Source organism: Schistocerca gregaria, chromosome X, assembly GCF_023897955.1.
Source record: "Schistocerca gregaria isolate iqSchGreg1 chromosome X, iqSchGreg1.2, whole genome shotgun sequence".
Classification (NCBI taxonomy): domain Eukaryota; kingdom Metazoa; phylum Arthropoda; class Insecta; order Orthoptera; family Acrididae; genus Schistocerca; species Schistocerca gregaria.
This window is the reverse complement of record NC_064931.1, coordinates 738,871,233-738,879,257: the sequence shown is the minus strand read 5'-3', so window position 1 is coordinate 738,879,257 and position 8,025 is coordinate 738,871,233. Positions and strand designations below refer to the sequence as shown.

The 8,025-nt window shown below is 41.7% G+C and overlaps 1 protein-coding gene across 3 annotated transcripts in view; it reads left to right on the top strand.

Annotated features, from left to right (window-relative positions):
* Window positions 1–1,020: 1,020 nt before the first annotated feature.
* LOC126299559 (solute carrier family 22 member 5-like) overlaps window positions 1,021–8,025 on the top strand; it is a 234,376-nt gene continuing 227,371 nt past the window's right edge. The window contains exon 1 of one of the 3 annotated variants that reach the window (XM_049991555.1): window positions 1,021–1,442. The gene's annotated coding sequence lies outside the window, so the exon portion shown is untranslated. Of the gene's footprint in view, window positions 1,443–1,471; window positions 1,623–1,808; window positions 1,832–8,025 lie in introns of those variants that run through there. The other 2 variants (XM_049991554.1, XM_049991556.1) reach the window with 2 other exon arrangements.

Genomic DNA, 8,025 nt, shown 5'->3' with positions numbered 1-8,025 from the left:
TAATTTACAGGAACTGCACGACATGAGCTGGTGCCACATACATCCTCCGAAAAGGTAGCAAGGTGTTTTCGAGTCCACGTCACCCAGAACCGTTGCAGTATTCCGTTCCATAGATGGACCAACACATTTATCAGGGGATGGTCATAATATTTCGGCACGTCAGTGTATTTTGAACCACTCGTTGGCCTCTGCGAACAGCCGAAACCTTACTAAAGTCTTCCTAAATAAAAGTGCTACTTTGTATAGATGTCTGCTTTACCCGCTGACATCTGAGGCCTCAACTAGTACTATCCGCCAAATTGTAATACGTAACACACTAAACTGTGTGCTGTGTGGGTGGGATCCGCATCAGGTGGGACTGGCGGATGACATCGAAAAGTACAAAGAAGGGCAGATCGTTTTGTATTATCGCGAAACAGGGGAGATAGTGTCACAGACATGATACGTGAATTGGAGTGGCAATCATTAAAACAAAGGCGTTTTTCATTGCGACCGGATCTTCTAATGAAATTTCAATCACCAGTTTTCTCCTCCGATTGCGAAAACATTCTGTCGGCACCCATCTACATAGGGAGAAACGATCATCACGAGTGTGAAACGGTAGAGAGACAGCTTGAAGGTGGTTCATTGAACCCTCTGTCTGGCACTTTATTGTGAATAGCAGAGTAATCACGTAGATAAATGGCAGTGGTTCTATCACGTTTCCCTGATGCGCACTCAAAGCACGCAATTTTGCATTCAGGATGACTGGTTGCGTTTTGCAATATTTAACCTACATGCATAAGTTCTGTCAAAAGAGAATACAACAATAAAATGTTGCCGATCGTGTGTTCTCGTAACTGTCGGGACGTGAATATGATGCGGTGAAACACGCCAAAAGAGTCTCTTTTTCATGTTTCCCTCCTCCTACTCCCTCTTTCTTGTACTCTCCCCCCCCCCCTCCCCCCTCGGTCCCACCTCGGCCCCTTCCAGCCGCTTGCCACTCCTACAGTGTGTGTTGGTATCCCGGCCGTCCATCAGTATTCTGTTAGCGCCACCCCGCCTCGTAACTCAAGGACATATCACCTGAGAAGTAATCTTATATTTACGTCAGGCTTAGCACGAATGTAGGAGGGAGTTCGTGCGTGTTCGGCATGCCTCAGTTCCCCGGGGATGCACCGTACCTTCCGCGAACACAGACGGTCCCAGACGTGGTACGCACTGCCTGAGCGATCGCCGCTTACGTGGAAAACCCGCGCCGCGTGTAGTTCCGCGGGTTCACCTAGCCGAGCCCGAGAGAAAAAAAGGACGCTTGAATTTAGCGCTCACGCCCATCATTACGACGGCTGAGAGGGGATAAGGGCATGGGTTCCCCGCTCCGCGACTCCCCGTTATATATCCTGCACTTCTTCCTATCTCTGCAGACGCCACACGTGATTGGAGGAGAGCGGGTCAACTCTCAGGTATGAGCCACGGTGCAAATCGTCATTCAGTACTGAGTGCAGTTACAGTGGGCAGATCTGCGCTGCCGATAGTGCCTCGTTTTAATGGAAACGGTGCTTACAACGCTTTTTCGCCGTCGACGTGGTTGTGATTTTTTATTTAAACGTGATGTACGTACCGAAATCACAGAGCGGTGAAAGGTAATTCAACAATGTAGAAGGCAGGATTCCTGGACCATGTAGGAAGCAAAGTATGCTAATCCAAGGAACGGAACTCATTCTGTCTGTATCAGATAGAGTGTATTAATCTCGTGTCTCAGCGCTGCACCAATCGTTTTAACTGTTTATTGTGATGTGACATTAATTTACTTACTCTCAGGACTTTCTAACAAAAAATAGCATAACTGATAGTGAGTATGTCGTTATTGTTGTTTTGGCTAAGAAAATTAAGGAATATTTCAAGTGTATAAGCCACGAAGATTCTAGCTGAGATGTGATAGATGTATAGAGCCCTGTTTTGTTAGAACGCTCCAGTGACACGATACACAGGTATAAGTGATATTTGTGACTTTCTCAGTGCTACAGTTCGTCGGGACATGTCGAATGATCCGTAGTCCTGTTGAAGGAACCGTCTGTTATTCAACTGTATTGCTTTAGGAAGACCATGGAAAATATACATTCTTTTGACTGAAGCAGGATTTAAACTTGGTTATTACTGTGTTTGCGGTTACTTTTTCAGAAAATTTGGTTGAAAACGTTTTAAACTTGTTGGAGGTTGTTTATGAGTATAGAAATACAGGTCTCGCAACCTTGTACCAGGTTTATGACTTGTAAGAGAACATTTAAAGAAATATTTAATTATTGACGTTAGATACGTAGTACGTTGATTGTGTTTGCTGCTAGTTCGCTGAAATGGTTCAGATGTTAATTATCTATTAGCGCACCAGTTTTCAAAGTAATTGCCAACCAACAAAGCTTCGTATTAGCCACTGACAGATATATGATTTTAGTCAAACGTAAGCAACGGACGAATACACTTTTTGCGCGGGAAAAGTAAGCATTTCGAATCGACTTATTTCAATTACAGAATGCAGATAACCTCAAAGCGCAGTGAAAAGTTACTGAGACACGAAGCGCATTGTGAATCTGCAAATCTGTCCGTGCATCAGATGAGGAGAAAACTGTTTCCAGACAATCCCACGGCGTTCATGAAGCGAAGAACCTGGGAATCCCGCAGCAGCTTTCGTCTTCACGGTGTTATTACAAGATGGTAACTTAGTTGAGTTTAATACATAAATGCACAATGTAGGCATACAGGTTGTAACGAATGTTAGAATTCATTTTCTACTACTCTCCATAGTACATTAATCATGCGAAACAAACAGAAACAGAACGTACTAGACTACCACATAAAATATCCTCTTACGTAAATTGCTGAAAGCGCCGTCTTGGTTAACTTGTACGTCGTGGTGTAATTGCCAGTCGATATCTAAATAACAGGTTCCTTGACGGGCAGGATGAGGCCACTACACATTTATTTGTGAGGGCAATAGAAAGCTCCTTTGTATCACACCGCGTTACGAGATGCAGAAAGTCTTCGCACTCGTATTGTGGAAGGCTGGGAAATTATATGCGGTACCACAACGATACAATATCGCACCCGACGTTCAATGTGATGTCGAGCTGATCTGATTCGTATAGCAATGCTAACGAAGGACATTTTTAACATTTGACGTAAGCAAGAGTTTCATGTCGTTTTGTTTCTGTGTGTCTTATGTGCTATGAAGAGTTGTAAAAAACGAGTTCTAAATAAAGCGTTTCAGGACCCTTTTAAAATCATGTATTTTCTTCCCATACAAGTGATTAATCTGTACTGAAAATTTCGCTGTACCTTTTTCTATCCTTTGCGTACATAATGAGCAATCTGGGGCAGTGGTTAAGGCACTGGACTAAAATTTGAGAGGAACGAGGTTCAAATTCCATATCCTCGTCTGACCGTCTAGATTTCGGTTTTTACTGACTTCCCTAAAATGGCTAAGGCTGCTTCCACCGCGGGGTCCTATTAAAGGTAGATTACCTTCCCTAAGCTTCCGAAATCATTATTTCTGTTAGTGTATAGATTAGAGACAGGACTACATGTGCGTAACTTACTTTTGTCAATGAGTACTAAAGAGTATCACAGGCTTACATTCTTAGTTCCGATAAATCACCATTGATAATACTCCTTTACGAACAAAAAATGGAAAAGTTTTGCAATTTAGTTCAGAACGTTGGTGCACTGTCTCATGATTACAAACTACGCACCACTGACTCTCAGACTAATCTGTTCTCATGATGATGAGGAAAGATTCTTTCGGGGGCAGTGATCTTCCACCAGAGGTAACTCACAGACTTCACTAGCCCCAATACTTCGAACTATGCTGAATCTATACTTCTAACTATACAGAGACGTAAGATAAATACTCCTTTCTCCATAGCTTTTAGTTGTTAACGGATTTTAAGCTTTTATTTTTGGCACTTTTGTAAAGCACTGCATTATTTTACAAGATCAATAACGTATGTACATCCGCATCTATACACTGCAATGCGCACCTTATTGCTTGGGAGAGGCTGCATTACACTAATTTAAACCTACGTGTCTACAGCTCTCTTCTCACAGTGCCCATGGGAGCTCACATTTCTTTTATTTCATCACGCTGGTCATACTTCTCTATGTAGATGGGGGGAAATAGAATATTTTGTTATTCTGAGGAGAAATGAATTGTTTGAAATTTCAAGAAATGATTTCTCCGCAATGAAAAATGGCTTCATTTTAATGCTTGCTAGCTCAATTCACTTATCATATCCCTGACAATATCTCCCCCATTCAGCTGTAGCACGAAATGAGCCGCCCTTCTTTTAACTTTTTCGATTTTGTCTGTCAACACTACCTGCTACGGATCCCAACACACACCGTAGCTATATTCTAAAAGAGAACGGCTAAGTGTAGTTTAACAGAGTACATAGCGGATTTGTTGCATCTTCTAAGTGTTTTGGCAATAATACGCAGTTTTTGGTTTGCGATCTGTAGCTGAATCGACAACTACTGCAGTTGTGTCATTGATAACGTAGTAGAACTGAAACAGAACCCTCTTAGGACTCACGTGGCGTACATAATACGTTTATTGTCCAACCTCAACTGAAATTTTTCGCACGATTCAGATAGCTTCCCTAATACATTTCATAATTAGTTTTGATCTTCTGTTGACTTCATTAAAGGAAACTCCACTGGATAATCGGGTGTGGCCGCCAAAAAAAGTCGTTCCAGCGTAGAGCTAATGTAACTGCGCAGTCCTCCGCATCTACTCAGATAACCTAAAAGTTTTCTAGGTATGGCTCTGTGTCATATTGTAAAATAGCACTCACTGAATAAAAACCGACAACATTAACGCCTGGAACTAGTATCATATCTTATTCTATCCACCATGATAAAGGTTTTTCATGATTTCGACGTGAATCCTGGAGTGTATCTCGATGCCAGTCCACGGTCGATTTTTGGGGACGCGTTTCACAAAGCAGAGTTAATGACCTGTTTCTAAGGACCTGAAAGTCTTCCCTCACAAAATAAATAGCTACCCGTAGTAAATACTTCTCATATATCTGTGGCTAAGTGATAAATACTCCCTGAGGCGTTATACATGGAAAATAAGCGGCAGGCGGTGTTCACGTGCGCCAGGAAGGCGCTGTGCGGTTGGTTCACCTTGGAATCAGCTGGCATGTGGTTCTGCTCTGCGCTGGTGACGCAGCAGAGTGACCCTACAGACGCCGTGCCACCGCAGAACCAGCTTCGAAGCGAAGGTGGTGCCCCTCTTCTGTCATAGCTTGGGTAAGCAGCCTTCTGACACAGCGCAGGGCCATTTCACCCTCATCTCTTTCGTGTGAAGAAACCAAAAGTAAACGTCAGGGGACAGGCACATTTCTCCAAGCTAATGCATAGTCTCGGTGGCGATCACTAGAATTCCTATCGAGGTAGGTCTAGCTTAAGGGGGGTAGGACGTCAAACGGGCCGACTTGGAGCAGGAGAGGCATCACAGGACATTTTAATTTCCAGTGTCTATACTTTTACAAATAAATTCATAAAACTTTGTGAGCATCACCAGGAAGGATTCAGGATTCACACTCATTGCAGTGGAAGTTCGAAAACATAACAAAATAATTTTTTTACGTGTGAAATTTCATCATTTTTTCACTTACTAATTGCTGCATTTGTTGCTATAGGTACACTATTCTTCATAAGTTACAAGGATTCTTCTATGAATTTTGCACAGCATACTTACCACACTTACAGGTGTATGAAACTCTAGAATTTATTTAATTTATGAAAAAACGAATGATCTGTTGTATTTCAAACTTCATGTTTAGAAGAAACACAAATTTTGTAGTTAATTACCTCAATTTTTACCACAGTTTTTAATAGATTTGTAAAATTGTAGAGTTTCATACACCTATAAGTATGGTTTGTATGCTGTGCAAAATTAATCGAACCATCTCTCTTACTAATGAAGAAAAATGTACCTATAGCATGCTGCCATTAGTAAGTGACAAATGATGAAATTTCACATGTAAAAAAAATTACTTCGAAATGTTTTCGAACTTCCACTGCTATGAGCGTGAATTCTGAATCCTTTCTGGTCATGCTGACAAAGTTTTATAAATTTATTTGTAAAAGTATAGAAGATGTCCTGTGGTGCCTCTCCTGCTCCAAGTCGGCCCGTTCGACGTCCTACCCCCCCCCCCCCCCCCCCTTAAAGTAACTAATTTTCTTCGTGAGTGTTACAAAGACAACTAAGTTCCTTTTTATTATTGTTATTTTTTTGCTGGAACTTAAGGAATCTGTGTTGCGACGGAGGCTGTAGAGATCATCATCTTACTTCATGTGGCTACAGCATTTCCTTTACTTTTACGTATTCCCGACAACTGTCGGCTGCAAAAGCGTCCGATGTTGTTTGTTGTTGTGACCTTCAGTCCGAAAAGTGGTTTGATGCATCTCTTCGCGATAGTCTATTTCGTGCAAGTTTCTACATCTCTGGATGTCTACTGCAACCTACATCCGTTTGAACCTGCTTATTGTGCTCAAGCATTGGTCTCCCTCTTCAATTTTTACCTCCTCTTCTCACAGGCGTTCTCACCTCCGTTACCAAATTAAAAATTCCTCTGTGTCTTTGGACGCTTCCTATCAATTAATCTCTTTTTTTTACAAGTTGTGGCATTAATTACTGTTTCCTCGAATTCGATTCAGTCCGTACTCATTAGTTAACCAACCTAATCTTCAGTATTCTCATGTAGCACTACATTTCAGAAGTTTATATTCTCTTCTTGTGTGAAGTTTTATCTTCCACACGCCAAGTTTATCTTCCACATGCCACTCAAGAAAAATACTTTCAGGAAAGGTTTCCTAAAATGTAGTTTGTGTTCTGTGCTGACAAATTCGTCTTTTCCAAAACGCTTTTCTTGCTGTTGCCGTTCTGAATTTTAAATCCCCTCCGTTTTGAGTAATCACAGTTACTTTGCTGCCCAAATCACAAAATCTGTCTGAAATGAACAAAGGCGGTTTCCTTCAACAACTATCGCTTACCTGAGCTTGTTAGCTGTCTCTCATTACCACGACGTCGACGGGTTTGTCAACCCTGAATCTTCCTTCCTTCTTGCTGTTGGATGTTCATTTGTGCTTGTATGTTTTAATTTTTGTATGGTCTTTATTATTCCTGTTTGTTGTGGAATGGAATACGTGAACATAAAAATCACTTTAGGTGACAAGAAGGCAGTGATTTTCCAGACATTTATTTGAATTGACCGAAGGAAGCAGAAAATTGAAATAGAATTACGCCCCCCCTCCCCTTCCAGTACCATTACAATTCATTGCGCCACGTTTTGCAGGTGCTCGAAGCACGTGCAAAACACTTAATATTGAACACCCTGGACAGTCGCGAAATGACGTGTAGGATTTCACTTGATAGGGTACCGAGCGAGGTGGCGCAGTGGCAAACGGCAACTCAGACATCCAGATTTGTGTTTTCCGTGGTTTCCCAAATCGCTTAAAGCAAATGTCGGAATGATCCCTTGAAAAGGACATGAGATGTTAAAGCCTAATCTTCCCTCCGTTTTCATTTCCTTTCTGATGAACAACTAATCAACCAAAATTATAGCGATGGTGCTCACTGAGATATCCGAGGCGATGTTTGTTCGCCTCTGACAGCTGTACCTGAGCTGAGCGTATCGATTCCTTTCCATTCGGGGAAACCCCAACGAGCAGTATGAAACGGGTCTGTTGAAGTAGCGTACGCAAACTAGTCCCTGAATAACCGGTTATACGGAAATTTACGTTTAAGCTCACTTGATAGCCTTCCCAGAATTTATTTATTTTATTTATTTAACCTGATCTGATTGGGGCCATCAGGCCGTCTCTTACATCGGACCAGGTTTTCACACATATAGCATCTTTTTCCCATCATAGTTACCTAAGAAATAACAATTTTAATATGACAAATAGTGTTAGAAATAGCTGAATGTCCACAGATAAGGTGAGTAAATAATACTGACTATGAACCAATAAAGTTAATACTGA